General features: G+C 43.1%; 1 protein-coding gene across 10 annotated transcripts in view; it reads right to left on the bottom strand.

The window, feature by feature from the left end:
* The window catches only part of IL1R1 (interleukin 1 receptor type 1), a gene marked incomplete at its 3' end in the record, with an annotated part of 75,263 nt that overhangs the window by 41,454 nt on the left and 19,896 nt on the right, over positions 1 to 13,913 (bottom strand). The window contains exon 1 of one of the 10 annotated variants that reach the window (XM_081263881.1): positions 2,976 to 3,457. The exons of 6 other annotated variants lie outside the window; for them this stretch is intronic. Of the gene's footprint in view, positions 1 to 2,460; positions 2,732 to 2,975; positions 3,458 to 13,913 lie in introns of those variants that run through there. 3 more of the 10 variants (XM_081263879.1, XM_081263880.1, XM_081263882.1) reach the window with 3 other exon arrangements.

Raw genomic sequence — 13,913 nt, 5'->3', positions numbered from 1 at the left:
ATGTTACATTTCTAGCCTGATTTCAGGTTCCACTTCATCTCCACTCTTGTTTTTCTTTCATCCTATTTTTAATCTGTGGCATCTTGTAAATCCTTCCTAAAACAGGTGGAGATGGAAAAGTGTCCCCATTACTCTGCCACATGTGTGCCTGTGGTGGAATATGCATGAAGAGGAGACAGCACAGAATTCAAAGGTATGCTGGTGAGCAGAGACCTTGAAGAAGCCCAGCCCCTTTCAACACTCAATGAGATCACTTGGTGCCAGGGTCCCACTAGCATGCTCCCAGGTGCTGGGTGTGCCCAGGAGACCGCCGCAGCATGTTCTCAGAGAACAAAGCTGCTGGTGCTGCAGATCCTCATGCCACTCCACCAGCCCACCTGACAACCACAAAGAGGAAAACGCAAACCAAGCACCAGCCCTGTGGGGCTGGGTCACAGCCAGTGAGACAAAGGTACCCCTGATGACTTCTCCCCTTTGAAGTGGGGCAAGTTCATAACGGACCCTTGTGTTGCTTAAGATGATGAGGATCTCTACGATTCCCCATCCCTGGGGCTATGGTAGCTTCCCTGCAGTGGTAAGTGCTTCCCCTTTGTCAAATGAGATCCTCCCTCTACAGAGTCTTGGTTGCAGGTGACAGACACATATCTACCTCCTACAGATATTTTCCAATGGCGTGTTTTCATCTGTCCTAGTCCACATACACAAGCAAACCATGGGATACATCTTGGCACCATTTTTGTTCCTTGGGGAACCACAGAGCTCCATCTGTGATCACCTCCTCACCCTCTGGTTGGAGATGCTGAATAGTGTCCCCTGCATAGTCCAGGTACCCACACTCTGGGTAGAGAAGAAGATTTCTAAGAACCCCTTTCTGAAGAGAGACTCTGGATGTCCTATTAGTTGCCAGGAGGACATACATCCACCAGAGGACAGGAATTTTCATTTATTCTTTTCCTTGTTTTAGTCCCAGAACTTGCTAGAGTCCCTGACATAAAGAGGCATTCAATAAACATTTGTTGGATGTGAACTGGTGTTTTTCCAATGGTGAAGAATTTGCTCAAAGGTGTTATACGTTTCAGAACCCTAAAGAACATCTTGAGGCCATATTATGATACACAGGGCACAGAGAAGCCCATTAGAAATGATTAGTTTGGTCCTGCCCTGCCAAGGTCACATCAGAATTCAGGTCAAACATCCTTTCTCGAACTGCACGGCAACCTAGGAAGCAGTGACCATGGGGAGTTTTCCCTTCCAGTGAAGCAGAATGACAGCTCAAAGAGACTAAGTCGGGGTCCACCTCCCTTCCCCATCAAATCCACCCCAAAGGCACTATGTTTCTGCTTAGCCCAAAAGTTGGCACAGGGTCTGAATACAGAATGATGTAAATGGCATATTAAATAGGATACTAATAAATTAGAGTGACTGAAAAGAGATGTCAATAGCTACTTAGTACATTCGGTGGGAAGAGATAACAAATGTCAAATGTCCCCAGCACCACCCCGACTTTCCTTAACTCATAGTCACAGAGTCCCATTTTAAACAGAAGCCCAGTACTAAGCCAGTTTCCAGACATCACATTTCAATGATGGATGAACCTCAGCTCCCCTTTTCTCTATACCATCCGTGGTCCAGTGCATGGGATCCCTTCTTAGTTCCTAGGATGTGGAGATAAAACCACAGGAATGCGCCCATCTGATGAGCACCCCAGGCCCCCAGGAAAACACTGAGACACGTCCATGCCACGAGTTCATGTTCCTCCTCAGTAGCCTCTCTCCCTCCTGGCAGTGCAGAGGAGAAAGCCCTGGCAGGCAGGGACTGCTAGGGGCCAACAGAGGGTAATACAGAAGACACAGGAGTTTGAAGACCACAGATGGTAGGCTCCTTCAGGATGCCAGAGCCCCAACAAGTTAATCACCTTTCTAAGCTTCTGCTTTCTCCACTGTAAAACAAGGATGATCGTCCAACCTTCTCTACAAAACTACTGGGAGGATAAAAGGACAGTAATATAAAGGCCATATAAACTCTGAAGTGCTGGGCACACTTGCTGTAAACAATGAGTGTCTGCTTACCGTCTACTTATTTGTAGCTACCTTGCCCAGGATCATCTTTTATCTGGGGAGGACAAGTTGCCCCACCCCGTGCATTTAGAGCATTCACCCCTAATCTTGCTCACTGACTGACGTCTGATCCTAAACCCCTCCTCCAACACCAGTTGAACTTGACCGGATCACAACACCTGGAAGCAATTTACAAATCCCCACCTAAAACAAACTTCAAGAAGGATCCGTGGGTTCCCAAAAGCATTCGAATTTACTCCTGCTTTTCACACAGGAAACACACACACACACACACACACACACACACACACACTTAACCATTATCACCTTCTTACACACAGACTTTCACAGCCAAGGTAAGAACACCAGTGTCAAGGCTACTGCCCCTGCCACCCCCATCTACCCCCAGGGCTGTCCTGGTCTCTCCTACCTGGGCCTGCCGCCGTGCCTGGTGCTGGGACCGGGCCGAGCCCAGCTAAATCAGAGCCCTGGGAGCCGCGCGCGGGGTGCTCCGGGGCGCGGACGCTTGGCGGTCACATTCCTGCCGCTCCGGGGGGCGCACGGGGCAGGCCGGCGCCTCCACCGCTCCTCCGGGCCGGGGCTGCGAGTGGGCTCCGGGCGCTGGGCGAGAGCTCCGCCCGTCCTCCCGGCCCGGAACCGCGGGCGCGGCTCCAACTCCAGCCCAGCGGCCGCGGGGGCGTGGAGCGGGCGGAGACTTCTCGGCCGCCACCCGGGCGGCTTCCAGTCTCGGGGAGCAGCGAGGCTGCACAGCCCTTTCCGCACGTTCCCCGGCCCTGGGATTCCCGGGTGGTCCCCGCGCCCCTGCCGGGGTTCCGCGGGTGCGCACTCCCAGACCTCCGCCCTGCTCCTGGATGGCCACGGGCAGGGGGTCCCACAACATTAAAATTGACAACTTACCTAGCCATCGCGACCACACTCTACCACCCATGAGAACTGAGCTGGCGACTGGTTGATGCCGAGGCCAACGCTCACGTTCCGGCTTCAGAGTCTGGAACCTGGTCAGGTTTCTGGGACCGGTTTTGTGAACTTGGGAGTAGTCACCGCATTTTTGGATCGCGGTTGCCTTTTCTGTGAAAAGGGATCCTAACAGCCCGCATCTGGTGGAGTGGTTGGAGAGAGAAAACGGGCTAATACCTAGAAAGCAGTGCCAGGCACATAATCGAAAATACGCCGGCGTCATCTGCTGGCTTTATTGTTATTGTTAGGAACCCTATAATCTAGCTCTGATCTAGATGCCAGAATGAGTACTCTTCTAAACTTCTCACTCCCACCAGCTCACTTTGCAAATGAGAATTCACACCGAGAAAACTGCAAGAAGCCTTTCAGGACTGCGTGGGGGAGGGGAGGACACTTGGGGAGCTGGGACAGTGCCTAGCCCATCAGCGGGGGAGCTTGAAACCTGCTCAACTTCCATTCCGCATGCCTCCAGCAAGTGTCTGGACCCTCCAGCTTCTCTCCAGGTCTTAATGGACCACTCTCCCATGAGACTGTTCAGTAAATGATTCCTTCCTTCCTTCCATACACACCACCCTTTCCTGCCTCCTTTCCAAACAGAACAGGTTCTTGTTTCCCTAGGTCATCTCTTGAAATACTCCTTCAGGAACCCAAGAATTGGACATAAGGAAACTTACAGCCATAATTCATCATGAAAGCTGGCATGATGCCAATTGCTCATTTCTTTTTCTATTCCCATAAGTTTAGATGACTCCTTTTTCTGAAAAAAAAAAAAAAAACAGGCTAAAATCTGGTAGTGACATAGTATTATGAAGATCCACTAATTGTCCCATTCCTCAGTATTCATCTAAATAGAGATGGTTCTCACATTCTTCACTGCACTCAGACCAAGCAGATCTGATACCTTCATGCCTACATCAGTCATGTCAGAATTTCTGGGGCTGAGGACTAAGTGTCAGTGTGTTTAAAGCTTCCTGGTGATTCCATTGTGCTGTCAGGGTTCCTTTCAGCTCCCACAGTGATTCCGGTACACTGAATAGTCCATCTTGATTGGCACTTCAACAGGCATGGTCACATGGTTTAATCAATGAAAACTAAAGTAGGTAGGCCTGGGTTGATGCCGCAAACCAACCCAGAAGCCCTAGGTTGGTAAACATGAACTTGCCTTACCATTTATGTAGTGAAAGACTTTTTATAAAATCAATTTACAAGTAGAAAGTGAAATTAATTAGTGTAATAATCTAAAAATAAAAATTACATTTCTGCCAGGTACCGTGATACCCTCCTGTAATCCTGGCAACTCAGGAGACTGAGGCAGAAGGATCGAAAGTGCAAGGCTAGCCTCAGCAATTCAGTGAGGCTTTAAGTAACTTAGTGAGACCGTGTCTCAAAAAATAAAAAGGCTAGGGATATAGCTCAGTAGCTGAGCACCCCCTTGGTTCAATCCCCAGTCCCCAAGGACAAAAAAAAAAGAACTAAAAATAAAAATTATACTTTTTATTTGTTTTTAAGCTAGGGTCTTGCTCTGTTGCCCAGGCTACCATTGAACTCCTGGGCTCAAGGAACAAGTGTTCTTCCGACCTCAGCCTCTCCAGTATCTGGGGTTACAGGCACATGCCATTGCACCTGGACTTCCTTTTTATCAGGGTTGACCCCTCCCTTCCCCAAATATCCTGCTAGACATTCAGGCCTCTATACCCAGGTGGGACTCCTAGGTACCCACTCCAGTGACAGGATTTGAAGACCTCCCTTTCTCACCTGATAATGTTGAAGGTCTCATCTGGGCTCTTGAAGCCACCTCCTCCTTCACAGAGCCACACCAGGCCCTTTCCCTGTCCTTCCCTTTGTTTCCTTTCCCAGACACCTGGTACAGGCACATGCCTCACTTCACCTCTGACCTGGAGTCCCGCGGAAGGGGACACCATCACCCCAGTTTCACTCTCTGCGGTGCTCTCAGCTCCACACATTGTTCTGACATCTTGATATGCCACCTTCCTTAAGAGAGACCTCATCCCCTGAAGATTTCCAGCCCCTCTCCCACCTGTCAGGCTGTTGGGTCCCGAGCACCTCTGTGGGAGGAGTCTCTAATAATACACCTGAAACAAAATCACACTGCCAAGGGCATCAGGATCTGATGCCTAGCCGCAGAGCTACCTGGGCCTAGGGGCAGGCTGCCCCACCAAGTCCAGGGCATCCCAGAGTGAAATAGCCAAGAGTCACCAAACCCTCCAAGGGGGGTTATGAAGGGCCAAGAGGATCAACCTCTGGAAGAATTCTTGCAATTGAGACAGTCAGGACAAACATGATCTCAGCTGAAGTTTATAAGACCACAGGGTACCCTACACACCTGAATTCCTCCCCACAGAGCAAGACAACCCCTTAATCACCTCTATCTCCCTCATCCTCACCACCCTCAAAGATAGGAGGGGAAAGAATTCTGAATAGAGTGTGTCATTACCCCCAAAGACACTGAGCAGAAATGAAACGACTCTTAATCAATGAGATTTTTTGTTTCTGCCAACAGATGGAAATGGGAGATCATAAGCAAAGTTGACTTCAGTTGCAGATAAATAAAGAAAATTACATCACACAGGGCCTCTATGATTCTTAACTTGCTGCACCTATTTTTGCTATTTTGGGAGCTACCAGTAATCTCTCACAGAACCACAATGCAGATCTAAAACCGCTGTCCCAGATGGATTTCCTTCTGCAGCCCAGTTTTTCTGCTTCTCTCACAGTTTCCATCCACTGACCTCCAAACCACTACTTTCTCACCGACATCTGTCATGACCTCCTCTCCCTACAACTTCTCAGTTTAATCAGTTCTTCGTGGGTTTCTACAATCATCTTTCTAATCATCATCCAAATTCCTCTGATTTTTAAGCCCTTCACCAAACAGAAAGCCACAAGTGAAACAGAGATGAGAGCAGATAAGAAAGTGTAACATATGCCATGAGACCGTCCAGGCAATGGGTCGTTTCTTAACCTCCTTTACAGGAGGAGGAAAAAAAGATGGCAGGGACAGACAGACCAGCTTTTTTGTTCTACTTCAGCTTTAATCTTGCTCAATTAAGGCAAGTGACTAAAAAAGGGGTTTTGCACCCATTTTGCATCCCATATTAACACAGAAACAACACAGAGGCCGTAGACTTGGTAAATTCTTCTACACCTAGCAGAACCAGATTGTGGCCTCACTATCTCTTATGCCAGCTGTCTCCTATTTGATGATTGCTGTAACGTATAAAACTTAGAGCACCAATAACAGAACCGTCAATTGCTACCCCAAATAGCCCTTATCAGCTTTTCCCGTGCTATCCAAGATAGCTATTGAAACTTTTTTGCTTGGACATATTCCAGACCTCTAATAAGAGCATGACTCTCCTTAAATCCATTAAATTTTTATTTTGAGACAGGGTCTCACTAGATTGTTTACAGCCTCACTAAGTCGCTGAGACTGGCTTCGAAACTATGATTCTCCTGCCTTGGCCGCTGGTATTATAAACATGCACCACCAAACCCAGCAAATCCATTTAAATTTAATACTCCTTTCCTTGTAATTCTAGATAGTCTTACCATCTTTGGGCCTCTGCAATTTTCTGTAGGTGGTCTCTAAGTTTTATCACAAGCACCTTCCCAAATCTAGACCTTCATATTGAAGCCTCTCAAATCTTTGATCCTTTCTGAATATAATTGTGCATTTATTTTCTCTAAATGATTTTCCTTTAATATGATCACTATAGTAAATTAAGGACAATTTCTGCTGAATTTAGAGATGCCATATTTAGTTGTTCCTCCTTCAATTTAGAAGACAAGTCTAATTTTCCTCCCTTGAGCCTGGGCTAGTTTTAGTGATTAACCAATTGCAACCAATAGAAGGAGATGAAATGAACTTTCTGGCATTTTTGAACCCAACCATAAAAATTTCTCAGGTCCTTCCTGGGCCTCTTGAAATACTCACCCTCAGTCTCCAGAGTTGCCAGGTAAAAATTATTATCCTTAGACTGCCAAACTATTAGAAAGCCCAAGTTACATGGAGGGCATGTGCAGGTGCTCCAGTGTACAACCCCAGTTGTCAGCAAGAATCAAATGTAACCATGGGAGTGCACCATCTTGGATGTCAGGCCAATCAACCCCAGCCTGCAGATATCTGATTACATCCACCTGAGAGGCCCCAAATGCAAACCATGCCACTGAGCTTCATCAGCCCACAAAATCATGAGAGATAATAATACATTATTATGTGGTCTAGAGCAGAGGCTGGCATGATCCTTGGAAGACGCCAAGGCCTCTTAGTCTTGAGTCCTCCTGGGTGACAACAGTGGAAGCCCATAATCTCAATGACTTATTAATATAAATGACTCAGGATCCAGATTGGACCAGATTTGGGGCAAGAGACCCAGACAGACTTCTGAGTGGGCTCTCAGGAAGGAGCTAAAAGGATTCCATCTCTTGTTCCTCTAGATCTATGCCAGCCAATTCATGTAATCTCTAGAGACATGTAGCTATTTAAATGATTTTAAATTAAATAAAATTAAAAATTCAGTTCCTCAGGGGTCCCAGCCATATTGAAATATTTAAGAGCTCAGCAGTCACATTGCTAGTGGCTACCATATTGGACAGAGCAGACAAAGGACAGGCCATTGCTGCAAAACATTTTGTTGGATATTGCTGCTTAAAGCCTGACAATTCAGGGCCTAGAACAAAGATCCCTCTCTGAAAAGACAGTCTTCATCCAAAACCAACAATCTGTTTATTTTAAATCTCAACCGGAACAAGAATCTTCATCACTCCCTTCCTCCTTCCTTTCAATCAACCATGTCAGCATCCCATTCCTTTTCCATTGCTCATCTAAATCCTATCTGCTCACACAATCCCTCTACATTTTAGGTACATTGTATGTTATTACAATTACCTTCTATTAATTAATATAATTTTTGTAAATTTATTAATATATTATTTTATATAAAATAAAAAATTTATTTGTCAGTAAAAATAAATGCAAAGTCTTCAGAGAGAGGAGCCTCTGTATTTGCAGAGGATGGAGAATCTATCTCCTGTCCCTAGATGCTCAGGCACAACTAGGTAAAGAGCCAGCAGGTTAGAAGTAGTCAATTGACCAGCTAAAGAGGAGAGTGTAAAGCATTTTTTTTTATTATTATAAATGTTACCCCAAATGTCCTCACAGTGATTTTTAATAGGGGCAACACTGTGGTTGCCAGCCACAGGGTCAGGAAATCTGCAAAAGAACACTTATTACCCTTCAATTAAAAATAACAGACCACAGGTGGAAGATATAATTAGGTCGGCAAATAAAATTCTAAAATCTTACAGTGCTCTATGTTTTTGCCATTCCTTTTTGTTTATTTTTTAAGAAAAAAAATCATTTATGGTGCCTTGCCCTTTGGCATATTGCCTATGTGTTTGTCAGATCACTTGATGATTTTTCAACTAATTCTGGGCATGAAAGTAATGGCACAAAGAAACAGTGTCTAAGAGAGCAGATGCATACTCAGGACCTCAGCTTCCTAAGAGCACCAAGAACCAGGCCCAGCATGGAAAGGCCTGAATGAGAAGAAAGCTACAAGTCTCCTAGAATGAGAGTGTTTTGCTATGCTAAGTAAAAGTAGGAAATTTCAGGATAAAAATGGCAACCAAGAAGGTATGGAGTACATTTTTTTGCTTTCTCAACCGTGTGTGTGGAATCAGTACTGGAGGTGTCTGGAAAAATCTGTAAAAGCCAGTTATTTGAGAAAGACTCTGAAACAGACTCCACAGAGTGAGCAACCTAAGCCAGGGGGTGACAGGAAATAGAGGACACCAACAAGGATAGGGCCAAGCCCACTGTGGGTACCGGGGCAGAAGAGTCTTGGCCATCGCCAGCACCTCATGCACAGTTCTTGCAAATCTTTGACAGATTTACTCTAGGTTTCTCAAACTGATGTCCATGTAGAAGAGTATGCATACACACCCAGAACCCATTCAGGCACACAGTTTTTTTGCTTTTTTGTGTTTTTTTAAAAATTTCAGTTCCTCAGTGTCCATTGTCCCTCTATAGATGTACAACTGATTTTGTATATTGTTCTTGTAACCTGAAAAAGTCACTTATTAGTTCTGATAACAATTGTATAGATTCTATGAGATTTTCTACATAGGGCACCATGTTGCTTGCAAATAAAGAGAGTTTTCTTATATTTCTTTTTCTTGGATTTTTTTTAATGAACTCAATCCTTTAGAACAATGTTGAAAAGAAGTGAGGAAGTGGCCACTTGCATTGTCCCTGATCATAGAAGAACAACATCCATTGAGTATAATATTTGCTGTAGGACTTTCTTAGATACCCTCTATCTGTTGGAAAAGACTTCTTTCTCTTCCTAATTGGCTGAGAGTTTGCATCAAGAATAGGATGTAGGATTTTGTCAAATGCTTTTTCTGCATTTATTATTATATGGTATTTTTTTGTTTTAATAATATGGTGAATTATAATTATTAATTTTCTAATACTAAGCCAATCTTGCAATTGGGGAGAAAAGCCTACTTTGCCATGATATATTTGCCTGTTTATGTATTATCGGATTTTATTTGTTAGTATTTTGTTTAGAATTTTCATGTCCATTTGCAGAGTTGCAATATCAGTTCTACCCAAACTTTTCTAATAAAATCTTCTCAATTCGTGAGTTCTTCCAAACTCTGTGAGGTAGCAGTATCCCTAGATATCCAAAACGACACAAGACACTAAAAGCAAAGTCTAGACCAATAGTCCTGATTTAGGAATGTTGTTCATGTTTATAAAACACAAAAACATAACCCAGAATTCGTCAATGGTAGCCAAGATCAGGCTTTCTGAAGAAGGATGAATGATGGCAGGTTAGAACAGCCTGAGGGCAGTTGGGTCCTAGAGACAGACCCTTTAGGAAGGGAAAGGAGAGTTGTGAAGGAAGAAAGAAGAAAGAAAAAAAAAAAACAGTAGGAGAAAGGAAGGGAGGGAGACATTTGAAGGCCAAAAAACTCAATCATTCTCTTAGTTTATTCAAAAACTAAGATACTGGGCTGGGGTTGTGGCTCAGCAATAGAGTGATTGCTGTGCACTTACGAGACCTGGGTTTGATCCTCCGCACCACATAAAAATAAATAAGTGAAATGAAGATATTTTAAAAAAACAACAACCAAGATTCTGTTTTTTTGAATCTTCCTTCAAAAACTCAAAATTTTTGAAGGAAGAATCAACCATTGGCATTTGTTATTGATTGAACAAAGGCATCAGAAGGGAAACGTTGAGAGGGAATTCTAATAATGCTCAAAAAATTTATTAAAGTTGGCAGCACTATTCATATGTCATATGAACATATATAAAATCAACCTACGTGTTCACCGACAGATAAATCAATACATAAAATGGGGTATTTATACACAACGAAATATTATTCAGTCATAGAAAGGATAGAATTCTGTCATTTGCAGCAACATGGATGGAACTGGAGGATATTATGTTACATGGATTAAGTCAGGCAAAGAAAGATATGTTGCCACATGTTCTCATGTATATGTGAAAGCTAAAGATCTGATTACCTAGAAGCAGGTAAGGGGAAAGGAACAGGCACAGGAAGAGGAGTGTTAAGGTACAAGGGTATGGCTGGGTAGGAAAGGGACTTCCAATGCCATATAACGCAGTAGGGTAAGTAGGGTTGGTAAAAGTTAACAGTTTATTTCAAAATAACCAGTAGAGATCTGGAACATTCCCAACACAAAAAAATTATCTCTCTCTGAGGTGAGAGACACACCAATTACCCTGATAGGATCATCACACATTCTATACATGTATTAAAATATCACACATTGCCCCACAAATATGAACATTACATGTCAATTCAAAATAAAAATATTAAAAAATATATTAAAGAGAGGGCTGGGGTTGTGGCTCCTTCGTAGAGCATCGCCTAGCACATGCGAGACATTGGGTTCTATCCTCAGAACCACATAAAAATAAACAAGTAAAATAAAGCCTAAGATAAATGTTTTTAAAATATATTAAAGAGAAAAAGATACTCTATGCTGTGGTTCTTGAAGGTCCCTGAGACCCTTTCAGAGGCTCTTCAAGATCACAACTACTTTCATCATCATTCGAAGACGATATGCATCTTTGTCATACAGATTCTCTCACAAGTATACAGGGGAGCTTTCCAGAGGCCCCATGATGTGTAAAACCTCAAAGATGGAATGTAGAAGCAGATAATGATAATTCAACTGTCTTCTGCCAAGCTAAATATGAGAGAAACTTCCAGAACAATGTAAACCATGTAAAACGATGCCACTCTGCTCCTTTGTGTTTGTTTTAAAAATATAATTATTATATAAAAAGTAGGTTTTTTTAATGAACAGCTAATGAGTTTATTGATTTTTAAATGATCCAGAAAAAATTTAGTTCTTCAATTTCTCATTTTTAATTTTTACTGAGGTGAATATCTATAGCATTCACCATGTAGACAAAAGCTCTTTGATATTTTCAATAATTTTTAAAAGTAGAAAATGTCCTTAGACAAAAATTTTGAGAATTTCTGCTTGCTTAAGGCTTTTGCAGCTCTATAGAGACTGCAAAAACAGAAAGAATCTTCCTAGGGAAAAAGGACAAAAGACGAGCCAAGAGGTCAGGAGGGAGAGTCACCCCCACACCAGTCTCTTCACCTGCTCCCCAGACCTTGAAATTATACTTCCCGTGAGCCTCACCCAGAAGGGATTGGGTCCTACATAATCACTGAGAGTATAGCTGCCTGAATTCCCCCAAGGGCACATGAAATCACCAGGTTGACTTGACGACAGCTATCTGAACTGCCCCCTGTCCTGTGCCCAGTAATCAATCCTGTGTGTCGAGATGAACTGTGCCTTTGACGTGATGGAGCATGAGTTAGATCCTTGAATAGGCCATGGCACCTAATGCTCAGCACACCGTGAAAGGTATCACTACCCTTCACCCAGCAAGGTGAAGGACCTCACCCAAGAACTGCACAATGAGTGCAAAACTGAATTGAATTCCCCTCACTCTCCAAAGCTGGTGGTCCTTCCCACTCACACTGCTGCCTGACTGTTCCACCATCACCCGCGGCTGCCTGGTGTCATTGCTTATCAAGTAAAAACGCCTTATAATAGGTACCAGCTGGAGGTCTACTTTCTACAGCACAGCAGGGTGTTACTAGCATAGATGACAAAGGCCAGCTGACCCTGTTTATATCCCAGCTCTACCATGATGCATCTATGGGCCCTGAGCAAGTCACTTAGTTCTGTTGTGTTTTAGTTTCCTCAGTGGTAAACCATACAACAGTCATGTGCCACCTAATGACATTACAGTCAACAATGGGCCACATATACAATGGTGCTTCCAGGAAATTACCTCACCTAGGGACATGTAGCATCTTAGTTTGTGTGTGTCCACCCCACGATGCTCACACAATGCGAAGTTACCTCAGGATGCATTTCTCAGAACATGTCCCCATCGTTACAAAAAGGCACAACTTAGTAATAATCCCCACCTTGTTGGGTTGTTGTGAGGACTGAAGAAGTTGATTCATAAAAAGCCTTTAACTGTCTGAGGCATAGTCAGCGGTAGAGAAAACAATTATCTGCCACGCATTAATTACATCTGGGTAATTTATTCAGGCCTTTTGAATCAATGAAATGGATATAATCATACCTGCCCAGTTAACTCAGAGTTACCGAGAAAATTATAGAAAGGTAGCACACTTGAAAATACTTTTCGCTAAATAAAGTTATGCGAATAAGTATATATGACTAGAGTTGTATTAGGCATAAACTCGTGGAAATGAGGTCATTTTGGAGTAGAGAGTTTTCTGGTAAAGTGTGGCTGAAAGAGTATACCACTCACCACAGCCGACAAATTCCTCATTCCAAAAACACCAACCAAAACCACACTAAAAAAGCAGGGTATTTCCATACAAACACTAAGTTCTCAAGTAACCAAGTACGAAATGCATAAATAACTTGATCTCTGTGTGACAAAACAGCGAACTAGTCAAATATTCTGAAGAACTATCAGGAACTGAAATCTAAACAGTACTTGGAGATAATAAAAAAGACTTTAAGGAAAACACAAAGGTCACCTTGCAATGAGAAGTTTCACAACATGCTTTACGTAAACTCAGTAATTACTGTTTTGCCAAAGCGGTTTTGTTTCTCTCCATTTTTCATTGTTAAAAAGTTTTGTCCAAACTTGAATCATTTCCTGTCTTAACAACAGCAATATGTCTTTCTCTTTCCTCCTAGACGACTAAAGTTCAAACACTACTGCCAAGGAATTTTCTTCTCCTGTTGCCAAATGCATATCCAAGTCATTAGCTGTTGCTGTTAGATGTCGAATGCATGCACAAACTCTGTGTGTGGTATGTATGTGTGTGTGTGTGTATATGTGTGTGTGTGTTCCTGCTAGCACACATACCCCTCTCCCTTATCTGAAGTCCTTACTGGTGTTTCATGATACATGTTACTGTCTAATTTACACATATTATTATTAATATTATTAGTTCCTTTTTCTTTTTTTTTATATCAGGGATTGAACCTAGAAGTGCTTAACCACTAAGCAACATCCCCAGCCCTTTTTATTTTTTATATTGAGACAGGTTCTCACTAAGTTGCTTAGGGCCTCACTAAGTTGCTGAGGCTGGCTTTAAACTTGTAATCCTCCTGCCTCAGCCTCCTGAACTGCTGGGATTATAGGTGAATGCCGCCAGTATCCAGCTATTGTTAATTCTTAATATAATTTATTAGCTGCTTATCCCCATTGGAATACAATCTCCATGAGGGTAGGGCTCTGGTCTGTTTTTATTCATTGTTTTATATCATTGTTTTAAAATAAAGTCTGGCAGGTGGACATGC

This window comes from Spermophilus citellus, assembly GCF_964194105.1.
Source record: "Spermophilus citellus genome assembly, chromosome: 13".
NCBI classification, from domain to species: domain Eukaryota; kingdom Metazoa; phylum Chordata; class Mammalia; order Rodentia; family Sciuridae; genus Spermophilus; species Spermophilus citellus.
The sequence above is the reverse complement of the archived record's forward strand: the minus strand, read 5'-3'. Positions and strand labels throughout refer to the sequence as shown.